Genomic DNA, 19634 nt, shown 5'->3' with positions numbered 1-19634 from the left:
GACCCCATGTGCAAAATGGGAAAAGGGGTTGAGGATGGATGGATTTACAATAGTAGAGATACTAGGTATTGACAATGGATCATGGTTCATAACAGAGTTGCAAACAAAAAAAATGTATTGTTTATTAATCAGGTTAATCCCTCTAAGCTAATAGCCTCTTTACAGGGGAGATACAAGGTGATATTTCTTCTACTACTAGCTGAAATTTGGCCAGGGAATTAGGGAATGTTGTTTACTCTTTGGAACTGCTAGATGGTGCCAGAGGGCTCCTAAATCAGCAAGGAAGAGGCCTTAGGGAAGCAGCAGCACAGATGAGGAGAGAGAGAAGCTATGGAGAGATGTTCTTCGTGTTTCACTGTTGCAGTTATCACATTTGGGTTATCTGCTTGCAGTAGCCCTCAGTCGGCCTGATTATCAAAGTCTTGGGTCCTGCGTCAGTTGCTGTCTCATCTTCCATGATGTAAGGTAGTCAAGGCTATAAAGCATGCAGCCGACACCATTACATCAGTCTTTCTTGCCATACGGTGCCCAAAGCAGAAGCAGTTCGCAAGTGCCGGTCAGCCGACTCCTGAAATTTTCGTTTTCAAGTTTCAGAACTGAAGTCTTCAACTAAAGCTAAGTACCCCATTGGGGAATCTTTTTCTTGTTCTAATCCGATGTCAGTAAAAGTCAATAATTGTATTTGTTGTGGAAAGCAAATATCTCACAAAGATTTTCATTCATACTGTATTCCTTGCCTAGGCCCTGACCACAATGTACTTTGCTGTCAGTTTTGTGACTTATTTACGCAACAAACTATTCATCATCTGTATATTTACACTTCTAAATATTTTGTTTCTCGGTTCAATTATCCAGATATGTCTTCGGTAAGCCATTCAACTACCGACATGCTGAAAAAATGCAAAGATAAAGACAAAGACAGGCCGCCTAGGTCCAAAGCTGCCAACGATGCTTCTCCTAAGCCAGTCGCCAGTTCACTGGTACTCAGTGAGGTGCTTTCGCAGCCCCTGATACCCACTACTTCAGATTCGCAGGCCTCTACTGAGACCCATTCGGAGTCCAGTATGCCGGGAGATGTTTCAACTGTGGAACCTGTTCATAGGTTCATAGGTTGGTACTAGGCTATCAGCCCTAGGGCCTATACAAGCCTAGCCATAACAATTCCCTGGCTATTTCTTCCTACATTATTTACTTTCCTGGACCCCTGTCTAGCAGGACGACTGACGTGATCCCTGGGGTGAATTTCCTTTCTCCCATCCAATCGTCAAGGTTCCTCTTGAAGAGGTCCAAAGAGGCACTCTGCTTGACATGTATGGGCAATCTATTCCAGAGTCTGGGGAGTCTCTGGGTCAGGAACCTATCCCTCCAGCATGTTTTGTTTATTGTGATGACAAGGTTTAGATCCCTGGAGCGTGTAGCTCTGAGGAATTGGGATTTCTTTAAGTGTAGCATGTCAAACAGCTCTGGGTTTGACATGGCCTTGTATGTTAAGCAGAGATCGCCTCTGAGTAGACGATATGTGACAGAGTATAGCTGGAGTTTTTTAAGGCGGTCAGCGTAGGGCATCTGCTTTAGGCCTGTGATTCTTTTAGTGAGGTATTTCTGAGGCCTTTCCAGTTGTTGCAGATGTCTTGAGAGGTACATACCAAATGGAGCATTGTATTCTATAATGGGTCTAATGAGGGATGAGTACAGTGGGACAATGACCTCCTTTTTTCTGGATGAAAAGCACTTCGTGATGAGGTGTGCCACATAGAAGGATTTCCTGATTGTTGTGGCGATGTGGTTATCGAAGGTGAGACCACTGTCCACCTGTGTCCCTAAGTCTCTTATCACACTTTCTGTGTTTAGTGTACTGCCTCCTATATGGTAATTCATGGATACATGTTTTTTCCCAAAGGGGATAACAATACATTTCTTGGCATTGAGCTTGAGCCCATGGCTCTGGCACCAAGCATCTGTTTCTGTAAGGCCCTTTTGTAGAATATCCACATCATTTGGGGATTCAATAATGGCTCCCAGTTTGCAGTCATCTGCAAACTTTGTTAGCCAGAGTCCCTTAGTGTTGACCTGTACTTCAGAGAAGTAGATGCCAAACAAGAGCGGCCCCAGGACTGAACCCTGAGGTACTCCACTTGTCACTTGTCTGGAGATGGATTTGGAGTCGGCTACTTTTACAGTGTGGGTTCTATCAGTAAGCCATTTAGCAACCCATTGGGTGACATAGGGATTAATGCCCAACTTAGTAAGTTTATCTATGATTCCAGAGTGGGGGATGGTGTCAAAGGCCTTGGCAAGGTCTAGATAGGCTGTGTGGACCAGCTTACCCTTGTCCTTGGCTCTGGAGACTGATTCAAAGAAGTGGATGTCTCTACCTTGGTTGGGTCCGGAGATGCTGTGCAGGGACCGGCTTCTGAGGGTGTATTCAGGTGTACTGACTTGCATATTAAACTGATGCCATCTTCTTCTACAAGGCCTAAAACTCGAACCATGTCTAGAAAATCAATGCCCAGACCGCATGGTCAGGCCTCTGTGCCTAAAAAACAAATGATAAGAATGGCTGAAGACCTCATTACTTTAATCAGGGGAAGCCAACCTTCCCCCTCTAAGAGACCTAGGACTGAATTTGCTTATGATATTTCTGACCAGGATTCTGAAATTTCTGTTTCCTCTGATGACCAGGATTTACCCTTATCTACCCATGAGGATTCTGATGCTGAGGACTCTATTCCCTCTGCTTCCCCCCCAGCATCATGAAACTTATAAACAATGACATTGGTAATCTCCAAACTCAGGACCCCACCCAGTTCGGGTTTGTAAAAGGCAGATCATGTCTCCTAAACCTGATAGACTTCTTTGAAGCAGTCACCAAAGCCGTAGATGAGGGTAAGGTGGTTCACACAGCTATCTAGATCTCACCAAGGCTTATGACACCATCCCCCACTCTGGAATTATAGATAAACTCACTAAACTAGGTATAAATCCCTATGTCACAAGATGGGTTGCCAACTGGCTCACTGACAGAACCCACACTGTGAAAGTAGCAGACTCCAAATCCAGTTTCAGACCAGTGACAAGTGGAGTACCACAGGGTTCAGTCCTGGGTCCTCTCCTGTTTGGTATCTACTTCTCTGAAGTACATGCCAACATAGAAGGTCTTTGGCTAATGAAGTTCGCAGATGACTGCAAACTAGGAGCCATAATCAAAACTCCAAAAGATGTGGACATCCTACAAAAGGGCCTTGCTGAGACAGATGCCTGGTGTCAAAGCCATGGCCTCAAGCTCAATGCCAAAAAGTGCATTGTCATTCATTTTGGTAAAAACTCAGTACCCGTGAACTACCACATAGGTGGTAGTCTACTTAACACCAAAAGTGTGATAAGAGACCTTGGGACACAAGTGGACAGTACTCTCTCCTTTGATAATCACATCGCCACAACAGTCAGGAAATCCTTCTATGTGGCACACCTCATCACAAAAGGTTTCTCATCCAGGCAAAAAGAGGTCATTGTTCCCCTCTACACGTCACACATTAGACCCATTATAGAGTACAATTCCTCTTTTGGTATGTACCTCACAAGACATCTACAACAACTGGAAAGGCCACAGAAATACCTCACAAAGAGGATTACTGGCCTCAAAGAGATGCCCTATGGAGACCGTCTCAAAAAACTGCAGCTTTACTCTGTTGCATATCGCCTACTCAGAGGTGATCTCTGCCTAACACACAAAGCTATGTCAAACCCAGAGCTTTTAGACATGCTCCACTTAAAGAAATCCCAATCCCTATGAGCTACATGCTCTAGGGACCTAAACCTCGTCACCACAATAAACAGAACATGCTGGAGCGATAGATTCCTGTCCCAGAGACTTCCCATACTCTGGAACAAACTACCTATCTATATCAAACAAAGCTCCTCATTAGCATTGTTCAAGAAAAATCTTGATTGGATGGGAGATAGGAAATTCACCCCGGGGATCACTTCTGTGGCTCTGCTCGACAGTGGCATAGGAAAATAATTTTCTTGGGTGGCGAAAGCCAGGGTACCTTTGGCTAGGCTTATATAGGCCCTAGGGCCAATAGCCTAGTACCTACCTATGAACCTATGAACCTATAAGATTTCTCTTTTGGTGAAACCTTGCATACTCTTAGGGAGCATTTTTGCTGGGAAAGCCAGGATTACTCTGATTCTAAAAATAGGCTTAGGGATTTCTTACTCCTGCCCCATCACAGGCCTTTAGCTATCCCTCCTGTACTAGACATTGTTGATAATGCCTTTTTGAAATCTAGTTTGGCCCCTGACTCTTTACCTCCTGCTCCCAGAAAACCTGATAGATATTACAGGGTTCCTGACTCTCACGAGTTCCTTTTTAAAAATCCTACTGCAGATCCTGAGACCATTTCACAGAGATCCAAGGACATTAAGGCTACTACTGCCAAAAATCCTATCCCCTCTCATAGAGACTCCAGGGCGCTGGATAGATGGGGTAAGAAAGTATACACTTCTGCAACTTTGGCCATTATGGCCTTAAACTGCCAGTTTCATATGTTAAAGTATCAGCAGCATATTATTGGTTTGCTTAAACAGAAAATGATGTTGATTCCTGACTCTGCTGAAAATAAGGATTTACAGGATTTAATGCATTCTGCTGAACAGGTTGGAAAGCAACTTTGCAATGTGGTTTTGATTCACTAGAAGCATCTTGTAGGGCTGCTGTCACTGGGTCTGTACTTAGAAGGCATGCTTGACTTAAGGAGCAATGTTTGCCAGATCATGTTAAAGCCAAATTGCTGGATGCTTCCTTAAATCAGGACTGCCTATTTGGCAACAAAGCAGAAGAAGTCCTTAAAAAGATGGAGGAAAAAGCTAAATCTATGCAAACTGTTAAAGATTTCCTACAAGTACAGCCTCCAAGATTCAGTAGGCATTGGCCCTCTAAGAATTGGTCTTTTCCTGCCTCTTCCAGGCCTTCTCAGTCCAAACCCAGAACCAGCAGAACACACAGGCTTCAGTCACAGGGTACACACATGACTAAATAGTGGGGGGGCTCCCACTTCCAAATCAGGGAGTAGTAAAACTCCCCCCTATGGTCAACTGTCTCAATGACTTAACTTTAAAACTTCCAAGCACTTATCAACTGACTGCCCCTTTCGGGGGAAAGATTGCACTTCATGCAAAGAATGGGAACTCATTACCCAGGACAAATGGGTTTTAAGTATAGTTTCCCAGGGATACAGATTTCACTTCCACACATTACCAAACCCAAACAGTTGGCCAGATCTACCCCCAAATCAGTGGGCAGAGGCTCAAAAGCAAGTACTCTCTCTCTTAAGCATAAAGACTATTCAAACTGTACCAGAAGAGGAAAAGGGACAAGGTTTCTACACAAGACTTTTCCTGGTACCCAGAAAAGACAACTAATGGCATCCTATCCTGGACCTTTCTATCTTAAACAGCTTTTTGGTGATTCCAAAATTCAAGTTGCGAACTCTTCACCAGTTACTTCCTATGTTAGGCAAAGATGTCTGGTTGGCAACACTGGATTTAAAGGAAGCCTACCTGCACATCCCAATCAGGGAATCTTGCAGAAGATACCTACGCTTCAAAGCAGGCTACATGCACTAAGTTCTCTGCACTGCCCTTTGGCTTATTTACTGCACCCAGGGTATTCACAAAGTGCCTAGCTCCAGTCATTGCATTTTGCAGACAAAGAAATATTCAAATGTACCCATTCCTGGACAACTGTCTAATTCAGGCAGAAAGCCAGGACATACTTTTGAACCATCTGGCATTTGTACAGAAGGTGCAAACTTATCTGGGATACACCATAAATGAAAATAAATCACATCTGGCACCCTGTCAACAAATAATATTCCTGGGAGCAAGCTTGAACACAACTTCCCAGATGGCTTTCCTCACACCAGAGAAACAAATTCATTTGACAACCTACTTCAAACTAATGGCCACAAAAACCCTGCTATCTGCAAGGCAAATACTGCAAGCCTTGGGGTTCATGGCCTTCTGCATTCTACTAATTCCATATGCAAGACTGCATCTGGAAAAAAAAAAAAAATCTATATCTAATTTCTGTATGGGTTGTCTCTATGTTCTCTGTAAATATTCTATTAGGCTATCTCTGATATGTGATATTTAATATTTTTGTTACTGTTTGGAGCTTTTCTCCCTGGGCCTCTGCTAAAAATGGACATATATCCAGTCGGACTATCCTGGTTAACAAATGTAAAATAAATAATAAATAAATAAATAAATATGAGGAAACTACAATGGTATCTAAAAAGCCTGTGGTGTCAACATTCTCAGGATCTAGAAGCAATGATTCCTATCATACCTTTCTTACAGTTAAGAGTTTCTTTGGTGGGCAGAGGTCTGCCAACAAAACAAGGGACTACCATTCACTCTACCCCCTGCCGCTCAAACCCTAACAACAGACGCATCAGACTACACATGGGGGGCTCACCTGGCAGGGAAGTGCATTCAAGGCAAATGGAACCCAAGTCAAATGCACCTGCATATTGATCAAAAAGAAATGTTAGCTGTACAGAATGCTCTGACAGCCTTCAAGGAACACATTCTTCCAGGACAATTAATGGTAAAGACGGACAACACCACTGTTATGTGGTACATAAACAAGCAGGGGGGTACCCATTCTTACCCCCTCTGCAGACTAGCCATGGCTCTGTGGAATACAGCCTTGAGTTACTAAGTGCATCTACAGGCTTAATTCTGCCAGGAAAACTAAATACACTGGCAGACGAACTAAGCAGAAATCTCATAGACCCACATGAGTGGAAACTGGAACCAAAGACTTTCAACACATTGATAAACAAATGTGGAGCCCAGATATAGACCTGTTTGCCTCCCCCAGAACTACCAATTGGACAAATTCTGCACAAGGAATCCCCACAAACAAGCTTGGAAAGTGGATGCTCTGTCCTTCAGCTGGAAAAATCTATCAGTTTATGCCTTTCCTTCTCTGCCTCTCCTCTCCAAAGTACTACTAAAGATCAAACAGGACAAAACAAGGACGATACTGATTGCACCAGACTGGCCATGCCAACACTGGTACCCTCTCTTGCGCAGTTTCTCACTGATTCTGCACCCTCAGCTTCAAACCCTGAACCTGGCAGCCTGGCTATATTCCTCAGTAAACATCCCTCAGTAAACAAGTGTTGATGTCATTTTGGAGGCAAGGAGGCCTAGTACTAGAAAATCTTATGCTGAAAAATGGAAAAGATTCTGTGCCTGGAAGCAAACTCAAGGGTTGGGCGCAGCAGCGCCCAATTTACCTCAGATTCTTCAATACTTAACTAAGATGCCTCACAAGGGCCTTTCTTTTTCCTCCATCAAAATTCACGCCTCAGCCATTTCAGCTCATTACAACACAGAACCACCCCTCTTCTCTCATCCACTGCTCAAGCAGTTCCTCAGAAGGGCCAAAAACCTAAGACCACCCAGGAGAGCCCCAACTCCAGCCTGGGACCTTAACTTTGTATTGGAAAAACTCACTCTTCCTCCTTTTGAGCCAGCTGCAAGTGCAGAATTAAAATTTCTTTCTTGGAAAACAGCCTTCCTTTTAGCATTCACTTCAGCAAGAAGGGTATCTGAATTACAGGCCCTTATGGCAGTGGAGCCTTTCATCATCTTTCATGTGGACAGGGTGGTATCCAGTGTGGCTCTTAATCAGTCCATTCATTTGCCAACCTTCTTTTCTAACCAACAGAACAAAGGGGAATGGATACTAAGCTCCTTAAATGTGCACAGACAACTTAGATTTTATTGGACAGGACTAAACCTCAAAGGAAATCTGAAAAACTGCTGGTGGCATTTGCTGCAGGGGAAGAGGGGAAGGCTATTTCAAAGCAAACCATTTCTAAATGGATAGGCCATTGCATTAATTTCTACTATAAGCACCATGGAAAACCTATCCTACAGGGGATCAGACCCCATTCAACTAGGGCTGCATCTACCTCTACAGCCTTTCGCAGAGGTGTCCCTACCAGGGACACCCTAGAAGCTGCTACCTGGAGTTCTGTACATAATTTTACCAAGCATTACCATTTACCAATTTTCTCTAAATCCAGAGCTGGCTTTGCCACTGCAGTCTTGCAGGGCCTTATAGTTGGTCCTAATGCTATCTAAATTCCTCCTCCCATCCTTAGCTTTGAGAATCTACCCAAATGTAATGACTGCAATAGTGAAACATGAAGAACATGGTACAGTTGCGTACACTTACAATAAATGTAGATGTTCGAGTGTATTCACTGTTGCAGTCCTGGTTACCCTCCCTCCGGCCCCCTGACTTCTTTTGGCTATACCTCTTCTCTCCTTTACTTTGCTTAAAAGCTTTTTGGTGTATATATATATATATATATATATATATATATATATATATATATATATAGTTAATTGCTTCCCATTATGGGGGCACCTGACATCTGGGGCAAGAAAAACTGATGTAATGGCATCAGCTGCATGCTTTATACCCCTGACTACTTGACGTCATGGAAGATGAGACAGCAACCGACGCAGGACCCTAGACTTTGATAATCAGGCCGACTGAGGGCTACTGCAAGCAGATAACCAAATGTGATGAGTGCAACAGTGAATACACTCAAACATCTACATTTATGGTAAGTGTAGACAACTGTACTTTTGGAGGAAGAATGTGGGAATCTGGAGGAAAAAAGTTTAATATGGAATGTAAACAAAAATTCCTGCGTGATGTCTGTAACAAATGAGCAGCCTTTAGCTGCCTCCATGTAGAAGGAAGTGAGTCTGCTGATGTGGTGCAGATAACAGAGCTGGTGTCATGAGGGTTTGCAGATGATGTCCTGTTAAAAATAACTGAGCAGGATAATCCAGGTGAAAGTTCTGCTGCTTCATGGGGTGGGATGGCAGATAATGTTTTCAGAAGTGCTGAGGATGGTAACGTGGAAAAGGATCCAGGAGATGTGACAGCAGAGAATGCAGCAGGTAAAATGTATCCAGTAGTCAATTAAAATAAAATAAGAAAGCAGCAACAGGCTGAGAAGATGTATAGTCCTGTGCCAGCAAAGAATGTAGTAACCATAATGTATGCAACAGTGACACCAGGCAAAAAGGGAACAGCAACAAACTGTAAGTAAATCTGTTCTTGCTAAAAAAAAAAAGAAGAGAGAAGACCAACAGGGAGAATCAGACCAAAAAGACAATGTGATGGCCAAATATTATGTATGTGACAATCTGGTAGCTGTTCTGGGTTTTAACGCTCAAGAAAGTTGGTCTTTTATGAATATTAGGACAAATACATTTTGTGAATTAACATTTGAAACTGACAGACTAATGATGAAATTTCTGGAACTGTGTAAAAGAAAGACAGACATTTATCCATGGAGCAATTATTTGCTTTCTGGTAGTAACTTAAATGTTAAAACAATATTACTTTGCAGTTTAGAACTGATGAACTATAAAATAATGTTTAAAAAATGCATACAGGGTCTGTTTGAAACTGCTGATAATATTGTGAAAGTTAAAGATGAGAGAAAGTTGTGGAATAGAGAGGGTGAAGGTTGGAAGGTGTTTTGAAATGTGAAAAAAAAAAAAACATGGTGAAACACTTGCCAGGTGTTAATATTGTGGTTGGTCATAGGCAGACATTAAGATATGCTGGCCAGCCCTAAATCATGTTTCGTTTGTTAGGATTTTTCTCGTTTAATTAATGAGTGTGACAACGTACGACGTAACCAGTGTGGGGATAAAGAACATACAGCATGAAGGTGTGTGACTGAATGCAGGTTGTGTAAAAAGGGGGCTCTTTTGGGTGGATTCTCAAGATCAAATATTAAGTAATGAAAAAGAATGGGAAACTGAAGAGAACATACATGTGGAATGGGGGAGAGAGAGAGTGAAATAGGTGAAGAAGAAACTGTGAAAGAAGAAAAAATATGGAGGGGTAAATTAGGACAGAGAGTGCATGCAAGAAGAGACAGCAGGGGAAGGGATTGATACTCATATTTTTTGAGGTTCTAGCCAGTAAAAAATCTGATTCTGAGGATCAAGGATTATTTGTACAAAAACCCAGGAAAAATATTAATTTGGAAAAAGAGTAAAAATAAGAAAACAAAAATTTTAAAATATTTCCCTTAAACTTAAAAAGAAGGAGACACAACGTTTGAGTACTTTCAGTAAACGTGAACAGTATTACTAACACTGTAAGAAGGATGCGGATACTAGAATGGAGTGCCGAATGTGATGCTGATGTTACTCTGTTAGAGGATGTAAGATTCATGATAAGTGAAGAAAGACTGCAGATAAATTGTGGAATGGAAACATAATAATGGAAATTAGGAAGTGAAAATATACAGACGAGTAAAAAGAAGGGACATGAGACAGAATGGAAAGAAAAAAATAAAAAAAAAAATCCAGAATGAGCAAAGAAAAAATGCTGTTATTGAACTCAAGTACTTAGGAAAATGAATGTTGATTCAGTATCAGGCATAGAGGTACAGGGGATGGAATGTACAAGAAATTAATGGATTGGCAAAGAGTATTTTGTAAATGTACTGAATGAGTTGTCAAAGGGTGAGGTTGTTTATGAAGAGATATGTAGTGGGATGTCAAAACTGCATGGAAGAAAGATGAGAAAATGGAGAACCCGTCACACTAAGTAATGTGGACTGTACACACTAAGTAACGCAGACTGTACACACTAAGTAACGCAGACTGTACACACTAAGTAACATGGACTGTACACACTATGTAACGCAGATTGTACACACTAAGTAATGTGGACTGTACACACTAAGTAACGCGGACTGTATACACTAAGTAATGTGGACTGTACACACTAAGTAACGCGGACTGGACACACTAAGTAACATGGACTGTACACACTAAGTAACGTGGACTGTACACACTAAGTAACGCAGACTGTACACACTAAGTAACGTGGACTGTACACACTAAGTAACATGGACTGTACACACTAAGTAACGCGGACTGTACACACTAAGTAACGCGGATTGTACACACTAAGTAATGTGGACTGTACACACTTAGTAACATGGACTGTACACACTAAGTAACGTGGACTGTACACACTAACACAGACTGTACACACTAATATGGACTGTACACACTAAGTAACGCGGACTGTAGACACTAAGTAACGTGGACTGTACACACTAAGTAACACGGACTGTACACACTAAGTAACATGGACTGTACACACTAAGTAACACGGACTGTACACACTAAGTAACACGGTCTGTACACACTAAGTAATGCAGACTGTACACACTAAGTAAAACAGACTGTACACACTAAGTAACGCAGGCTGTACACACTAAGTGACATGGACTGTACACACTAAGAAACGCGGACTGTACACACTAAGTAACACGGACTGTACACACTAAGTAATGCAGACTGTACACACTAAGTAACGTGGACTGTACACACGAAGTAACGCGGACTGTACACACTAAATAACACAGACTGTACACACTAAGTAACGCAGACTGTACACACTAAGTAACATGGACTGTAGACGCTAAGTAATGCAGACTGTACACACTAAGTAACGCGGACTGCACGTTTTTATGAGAATAATATAGGGGAGAATGGAAGGAAGGATGAGTGGTATTATGGAAGAAAGTATTTATGGTATAAAACAGAAATGATGTCAAGAATAAGTGGAATATTGTTTGCACTGGTAATGAATGTCATAGTGAGTACAATAGCTTACAAAATGAACGATTGTGCATATGCAATGTAAACGAAGGTGGTGATTTCAGTAGTTTTCATATATGCAGATGACATAGTTGTAACTGCTAAGAACAAAATCGGGATGAGGGATGTGGTGGTTTGCCTGAATGGGTGTTTAAAGGAAATGGGAATGACCCTGATTAAAGATAAAAGTAAGGGTTTGGGTGAAGTGATGAAAACTGGAGGAGTATATTTTTCAGTGAATCTGGTATCTTTGCTAGGGATGAAATTTGGGGAAAAGTAGTAGTTATGAAGCAATGGGAGGATTAGATAAAAGAAATTAAAGAAATATGTCTTCTGTGGGAGATGTACAGTTTTATCTGGTGAATTCTGTATTAAAGGGAAAACAATCTATGAATTATCCAAATAGCGTTTTCTTTGATATGGTGTTCAGGATTAAACCTAACGAAAAGATAAATGTTTTATGAGGGAAGATGAAGGAGGATTGGGTTACTGCATCCAGCTGTTTATTCAGTTTTTTAAAGATTGAGGGTCAAGGAAAAGAATGAGAAGTTAAAAGTCAGAATGTTTAAATAAAACCACGGAACGTCCTGGGAATGAGAATAGAAACCACAGAACGTCCTGGGAATGAGAATAGAAACCAAAGAACGTCCTGGAAATGAGAATAGAAACCACAGAACATCCTGGAAATGAGAATAGAAACCACAGAATGTCCTAGAAATGAGAATAGAAACCACAGAATGTCCTGGAAATGAGAATAGAAACCACAGAACGTCCTGGGAATGAGAATAGAAACCACAGAACGTCCTGGAAATGAGAATAGAAACCACAGAACGTCCTGGGAATGAGAATAGAAACCACAGAACGTCCTGGAAATGAGAATAGAAACCACAGAACGTCCTGGGAATGAGAATAGAAGAATAAGAGGAAGAGAAAAAGAAAAGGCAAATGAATAAATTAAAACTCATCAAGAACAAATACTAACAAGGGCAATATAAAGGGGTGATATAGAGAAAGAAGGATGTGCTATAATAATATATAAATCTGTTTGAAAATTTACCATAAGAAATTATTAAAGCCATTAAATTAGGAAAATGTGATGTACCAAGATAAGAGTATTAAGATTTTCTGTGGAGAATGGTAATAAATGTGATACCAGTAAAAAGGAACATGCCACATAAAAAAGTTGAAACTGTGTGTTTATTCTGTGAGGACGAAGAGACCAGGGTATGTTTTTGTAATGTAAAAGAGAGGTGAAACTCTTGAAAAAGTTATGTGAAGATTTTTTTTTTCAGAATATTAATGACCTTAACAATATAGATATGAATATGTTTATTTAGGGATATTATAAGAACAAGTAGAAAGGATATGTGAGAACAATAGATAAGAATGTATTTCATGTAATATGGGTATTTAGACTGAAAGACTGAATATAATTTTGTTCAATGGAAAATGAATTTTGGCAGATATTTTGTGGAAATGTTGATTATACTAGTAAAAGAAGATGTGGGGTCAATTAGGGAAGAATAACTAGAAAAATGGTATAAGAAAAATTATAAATAGTAAAAAAATGAAATAACGAAATGTCTATATATGTACCTGTAAATATGTACATCTTTATAAATATGTACTTATCTAAATAATGTGTCTTTTTATGTTATGCAAACTGAAGAACCACTACTCTTTCAATAGGTGCCTCTGGATATTTTACATCCACCAGAGCTGCCATTAACTCAAGCAGAGAGGACCTCAGTTTAATATCTCAGTTAAAGAGTGACACACTCAGGAGTGCAGCACATCCCTTATAGAGCAATGCAGTGTCTACAGTCAACCTATGTGGTATGGGAATTGAACACGCAGTCTTCTGCACCAAAGGTGAGTACCCTACCAGTTGCCTCACTGACACTAAAAATGTTTTGTTGTACAGTTAAGTAACTTCACTTGGTGGAAAGCATGAACATTTGATAGGAATATAAATGGTAAATGCAGTGATTTCAGACTGTGAGGGAAGCATTTCTGACATTTAGGCCACATTACTAAAAAGCTATGATCTGCTCAGTAAATTTGTTTTGGAGAATATGTAAGGAAGTAGTTAGTAGCAGGAGTGAGAGACTGAAGATAGTAGTTTCTGGTTCTTACAGTAAGACTGTGTATTAGACAGGTGAGCATATCTGAATTTAATAGTTCATAGGTTCATAGGTTCATAGGTAGGTACTAGGCTATCGGCCCAAGGGCGCAAGTAAGCCTAGCCAACAAGGTTCCCTGGCTTATGCCTCTCAAAAAAGTAATTTTCCTGTGCCCCTGTCGAGCAGAGCCACAGAAGGGATCCCTGGGTGTATTTCCTATTGTCCCATCCACTCATCAAGATTTTTCTTGAAGAGAGCTAATGAGGAACTTTGCTTGACATAGATGGGTAGCTTGCTCCAGAGTATGGGAAGATTCTTGGACATGAATCTATCCCTATAGCATGTCCTGTTTATTGTGGTGACAAGGTTTAGGTCCCTAGAGTGTGTAGCTTGGTGGGATTGGGATTTCTTTAGGTGTAGCACGTCCAACAGCTCTGGGTTTGACATAGCTTTGTATTTTAGGCAGAGATCACCTCTGAGTAGGCGATATGCGATGGTGTAAAGCTGGAGTTTTTTTGAGATGGTCAGTGTAGGGCATCTGTTTGAGGCCAGTAATCCTCTTTGTGAGGTACTTCTGTGGCCTTTCCAGCTGTTGCAGATGTCTTGTGAAGTACATTCCAAAAGGGGCGTTGTACTCTATAATGGGTCTAATGAGTGTCGGGTAGAGGGGAACAATGACCACTTTTTTCCTGGATGAGAATCCTTTGGTGATGAGGTGTGCCACGTAGAAGGATTTCCTGATGAATGTGGTGATGTGATTATCAAAGGAGAGACTACTATTCACCTGAGTCCCAAGGTCGCTTATCACACATTCGGCGTTAAATAGACTGCCGCCTATGTGGTAGTGCATGCGTACAGAGTTTTTACCAAACGGGATGACAATGTACTTTTTGGCATTGAGCTCGAGGTCAAGGCTCTGACACCAGGCATCTGTCTCAGTGAGGCCCTTCTGTAGGATGTCCACATAATTTGGGGACTTGACTATGGCTCCTAGTTTGCAGTCAGCTGCGAACTTCATTAACCAAAGGCCTTCTGTGTTAGCCTGTACTTCAGAGAAGTAGATACCAAACAGGAGAGGTCCCAGGACTGAACCCTGTGGTACTCCACTTGTTGGTGGTTTGAAGTCAGATTTGGAGTCTGCAACTTTTGCAGTGTGGATTCTGTCAGTGAGCCAGTTAAAAACCCATCTTATGATGTAGGGATTTATACCTAGTTTAGTGAGTTTAGCTATAATTCCAGAATGGGGGATGGTGACGAAAGCCTTGGCGAGGTCAAGATAGGCTGTGTGAACCACCTTACCCTCGTCTACGGCTTTCGTGACTGCCTCAAAGAAGTTGATCAGGTTCAGGAGGCATGATCTGCCTTTCACAAACCCAAACTGGGTGGGGTCCAGAGTTTGGGGGTTACCAATGTCTTTGTTTATGAGTTCCGTGATGATACATTCCATGACCTTACAGACCAGGCTTGTCAGGCTAATAGGGCAATAGTACCCAGGATCAGTGGTGACTCCCCCTTTGTGGAGTGGGATAACTGTTGCTGTGCACCATTCAGTGGGCGCAAAGCCTGACGTGAGGCTATGATTGAGCATGGTGCTTAGGTGGGGAGCCAGTTCATTTTGAACTTCATGCAAAAAACAGCCTGGGATGTTGTCTGGTCCCATGGATACTGTGTTTTTGGCTTTAGAGAGTGCAGCTTTTACCTGTGTAGTTGTGATTACAGGAGCTCTGCATTCTTCCTGTATAGATATGGGCCCTTTAGGGGGTGAGGGAGGGGTAAAGTTAGCACTGAACCTATCTGCCAGGATGTTGGCAATATCAGTTGGTTCTGTAATTTTCGTGCCATTGTGCTGTAACTCAGAGCAGATCTTGGTGTTGCCAGTGAGATTCTTGACATAGCTATAGAATGCTTTGTAGTTGCCCCTAGAATCAGTGGTGATTTTGTTTTCATAGCAAGCTTTGGAGGATCTTATAAAAGATCTCAGCTTCTTACTGAGGCTGATCAGGGAGTTCCTCCACTCATGGGATTTTACTCCCTTTTGCAACAGTTTCTTCTTTCTGCTGTAGAGTTTGTTTATGGCAGGGGACCACCAGATTGGCTTCCTTTTTTTGTAGGATAGCATCTTGGTTCTGTTTGGGATAGCACGATCCATGCATTCATGTAAGTGCTTATAGAGTGCATTTGTATAGGATTCAGCAATCGTAACTGTATTGTCCATCTGCATGGGTGTCATGAAGTTCTTCACTTCTGTCTTAAGAAGCATGAAGTTGGCTTTGGAGAAATGTTTTACAGTGGTTTCTTTAATGGGGTGGGGTGGGATGTGGATATCTGGGGTGATTAGCTTATGGCCGGATCTGACCAATGAGAAGGTGACTTCAGGTGTGGAACACTAGTCATTCATGTTGGTAATGACTAGGTGTAGGATATTGTTGCCCCTGGTGGGGGTGTGGATAAGTTGATCCAGGGCATTGGAATTTATGAATCCCAGAAAGTGTTGAGCAAAGGAGTTGCTACATGAGTAGTTTTCCCAGTTAATGGTGGGGTAGTTAAAATCACCCATTATTAGGGTGCTTGGTTGAACCGTAATATTTTCCAGTATATCAAGAAAAGATGAGTGGGAATCCTGGAGCATGGTGAGGGATCTGTAGTAATCTACAATTTGGATTGCAGTTTTTCCCAGAGTTAGTTGCACTTGGATAACCTCGGATGCATTATGCTGAGCAACTAGCCTGGAGGTGTGGATATCCTTAATGAATATGGACACACCTCCGCCTTTGGTGTTCTGGTCCAGGTTAGATGGCCGAAAATTGTGGTATGAATTATTGCCTGGTAATGCAGGGGTGCTCTCTGGAGCCTTGAACGAGGTCTCAGTCACTGCACAGATATTGATGTTCTTCAGTTTAAGGAGTGCCTTGAGGGAGTGCATTTTGAGATTTAGACTTCTAGCATTGAGTAGCATTACCCTCAGTTTTTCCTTGTCTGTTCCTGTTACGGTGGTGAATTTGTCATTTGAACCTTCCCTAAAAGGCACTATAGGGGTAGCAAGAGCCTTAGCCAGTATCCAGAATCCCAGGAGTGACAGGTGCAGGCCATCTCTGGCAAAGCATCGTGGTCTGTTGACCATGTCGTCCCAGGCAGACGGATACTGGATCCCCTTAGAATGACACCTGAAGCTTAACCAATTGTTGAAGTCAATCATTTTGTCCTTGTACTGCGGTATCATTCTGGGCAATGGCAGGATGCTACTCAGGGCTAGGGTCATACCTGCCTGGACTACAAGAGTGTAGAGCTCTCCCATGCCTCTTTTCATGTAGTCCAGGGAGGTACATCTGAGGTCATTCACACCAACATGGACAATGACAGAGTCATATTTGTACTTGTTCTGGAGTGATATGAGTGTTTGTGTTATGTGTCGGATTCTGGCACCCAACAGGCAGCTGACAGTAACCCTCTCCTTGTTTAGCCTGGTGAGTGGAACATCAGTGTGCCTGACTATAGAATCACCTATGACTAGTGTGTTGGGTACGTTCTTTTGCCTTATGGGCTGTGGTTGAGTGGCACATTGAATTTGTGGACTATGTGTCATTTGGGTTGTGTTACTGCTTGCGTTTCTATTTTGGAGGTCTCTGTTGCTTGAGCAGATTATTATTAACAGCCTCCATGAATGTTTTTGTGTTTCTATGTGTGGATTTTGGTGGTGTAGGTTTAGGGTCTGTATTATATCACCGAAAACTCAAACTCTCGAGCGCTCACATGAGCAAATATGCAGGTATTCGAAATCTTTATTGTGGGAGGCTATGCCCTGCACACCCCCCCCCCACTAAATATATATTCCAACTCCGAGATCGCACTACAGTGAGGAAAGGGCAAATATCTCCACTGTACTGCAATCCAGAAAATGAATATCGAATATCTGCATTTTCACTCATGTGAGCGCTCGAGATTTTACGTTTTCGGATATTTAAAGTAGACCCTAGATTTAGTGGGACTATGTGATGAGTGTGGTGTGGTGCAAGTGTTTACCTTCTCCTCTTGACTGTCCAGTTCAGTCTTGGTTGGAGAAAGCTTTACCTGCAGTTTGGCTAAATAAGTGATTCTCTCACAAGTTGTAGTGTTGAGTGGTAGGAGGAGAGGGTTGTGTGTGTACATGAGGCAGTTGCTACATTGCCCCAAGATGCCCAGATTCATCAGATAGACAGGAGAGAACACTGGGAGCTGACCCTTGGACATGCCTGAATAAAAAAACTATTTTCCTCTAGACAAGTGAGGAAAGTGAGTACAAGAGCTGTTTTTCTCTAAGCAAGTGAGGAAAGTAAGTACAAAAACTGTTTTCCTGTCAGTAATGAGGAAGGTTGAGTGCTGTAGTAATTTGTAGCTTATTTAGTGCTTACAACAAGTTCTGAACAAGTGCTGAGCACGAATAAGCAAATTCAAGTGCTAAAACTAAGACTCTATATCTGAACTAGACTAGTTACAGGAAAGAAACAAGTGCAAATGTGGTCTTTTAAATCAGAAAGTTGAGAAAGATGGAAAAATTGCCCAAACAGCCAGTAACTGCAATTTCTGGGCCAGAAACCACTTCTTATGTGGTAGATAAGTTACCTAGTGCTTACCATTCCCACTGATAAGCTAGCAGGCTTCTCTCCAACACAGACAGGCTTGGGGAACTCAGGAGCTTACAAACAGTCCTGAATACAAATAATCTGTATCGGGACTAGACTAGTTACAGGAAAGGCAGGAAACAAGTGTAAATTTTTTTTTGTTACAGTTAAGCAGAACACAGGGAGATTCTAGAAAAGTTTTTTTTTTTTCACAGTTAAAATTGTGGAGAAGTAAGAGCCAGGCTCGTTGCTAGTTAAAATTGTGGAGAAGTAAGAGCCGGGCTCGTTGCTGCACTGATAACCATTTTGCTTTGGAGACAATGAGGCAATGATGCTCTCTTGTTGAAGAGTTATAAATATGAAACAATCTGATTCTATTACAGCTGCTAAGATTCAGAGATTTTTCATTGAGGTAGCCAAAATTAAATGTAATCTATTTTCATACTGGATACACTAAGCACCTATAATGATTACAGTTTTTTTTTTTTTTTGTCCAAGAGGAACTTGCTAATTATTTTTTCAGGCAATGTAGGAAATTTAATTTTGGGTCCAGTTAAATACCTAGGCATATGAAGGTAGTGCTATGTTCAGTAACATCTCAGTAGTTAGTTTAATGGCAGTTATGTTTCTCTGGTAGGTGTAGTGCAGTAGCTCTTTGACTGATACAAGTGCTCTAAATATACCATATATGTGATAGTAAGAAGTTGATGGTAGCATGTGTAACCAGTCCAGTATGATAGTGAAAACTTAAAAACACAGTTTAATGTCGATCAACTGCAGAAATACTGTTCAAAACAGAGCAGGAAGCCCACAGTGGCAAAGTAGTTTGCCTCTCCTAGAAGATGATTTTGAGGCCAAGAATAGCCACTCTTGGCGGGATCTAACCAGAAGACCCAGTGGAACCATTAGAAGAAACATTGCAAGCCCTTGGATTTACTAAAGGGGTACAAGGAATGCATTTGTGAATGTACCTGAGCACTGCAACGCAGCTCAACCTATGCTGAAATGCCAAGTCTGAACTTCAAGGACCGCTCTGTTTCACCGAGAAATGTTAAAAGTGAAGTAATGTTGCACAAGTGAGCAGTTATATTAAATAACAAGTAAACTTAACTCCTTTCTTTCTCTCTCTCTCTCTCTCTCTCTCTCTCTCTCTTTTAAATTTAAAACAAACTTTAATTTG

This window comes from Protopterus annectens, chromosome 1.part1 (genome assembly GCF_019279795.1).
Source record: "Protopterus annectens isolate FY-2018-M chromosome 1.part1, PAN1.0, whole genome shotgun sequence".
Taxonomy (NCBI): Eukaryota; Metazoa; Chordata; order Ceratodontiformes; family Protopteridae; genus Protopterus; species Protopterus annectens.
The sequence above is the reverse complement of the archived record's forward strand: the minus strand, read 5'-3'. Positions refer to the sequence as shown.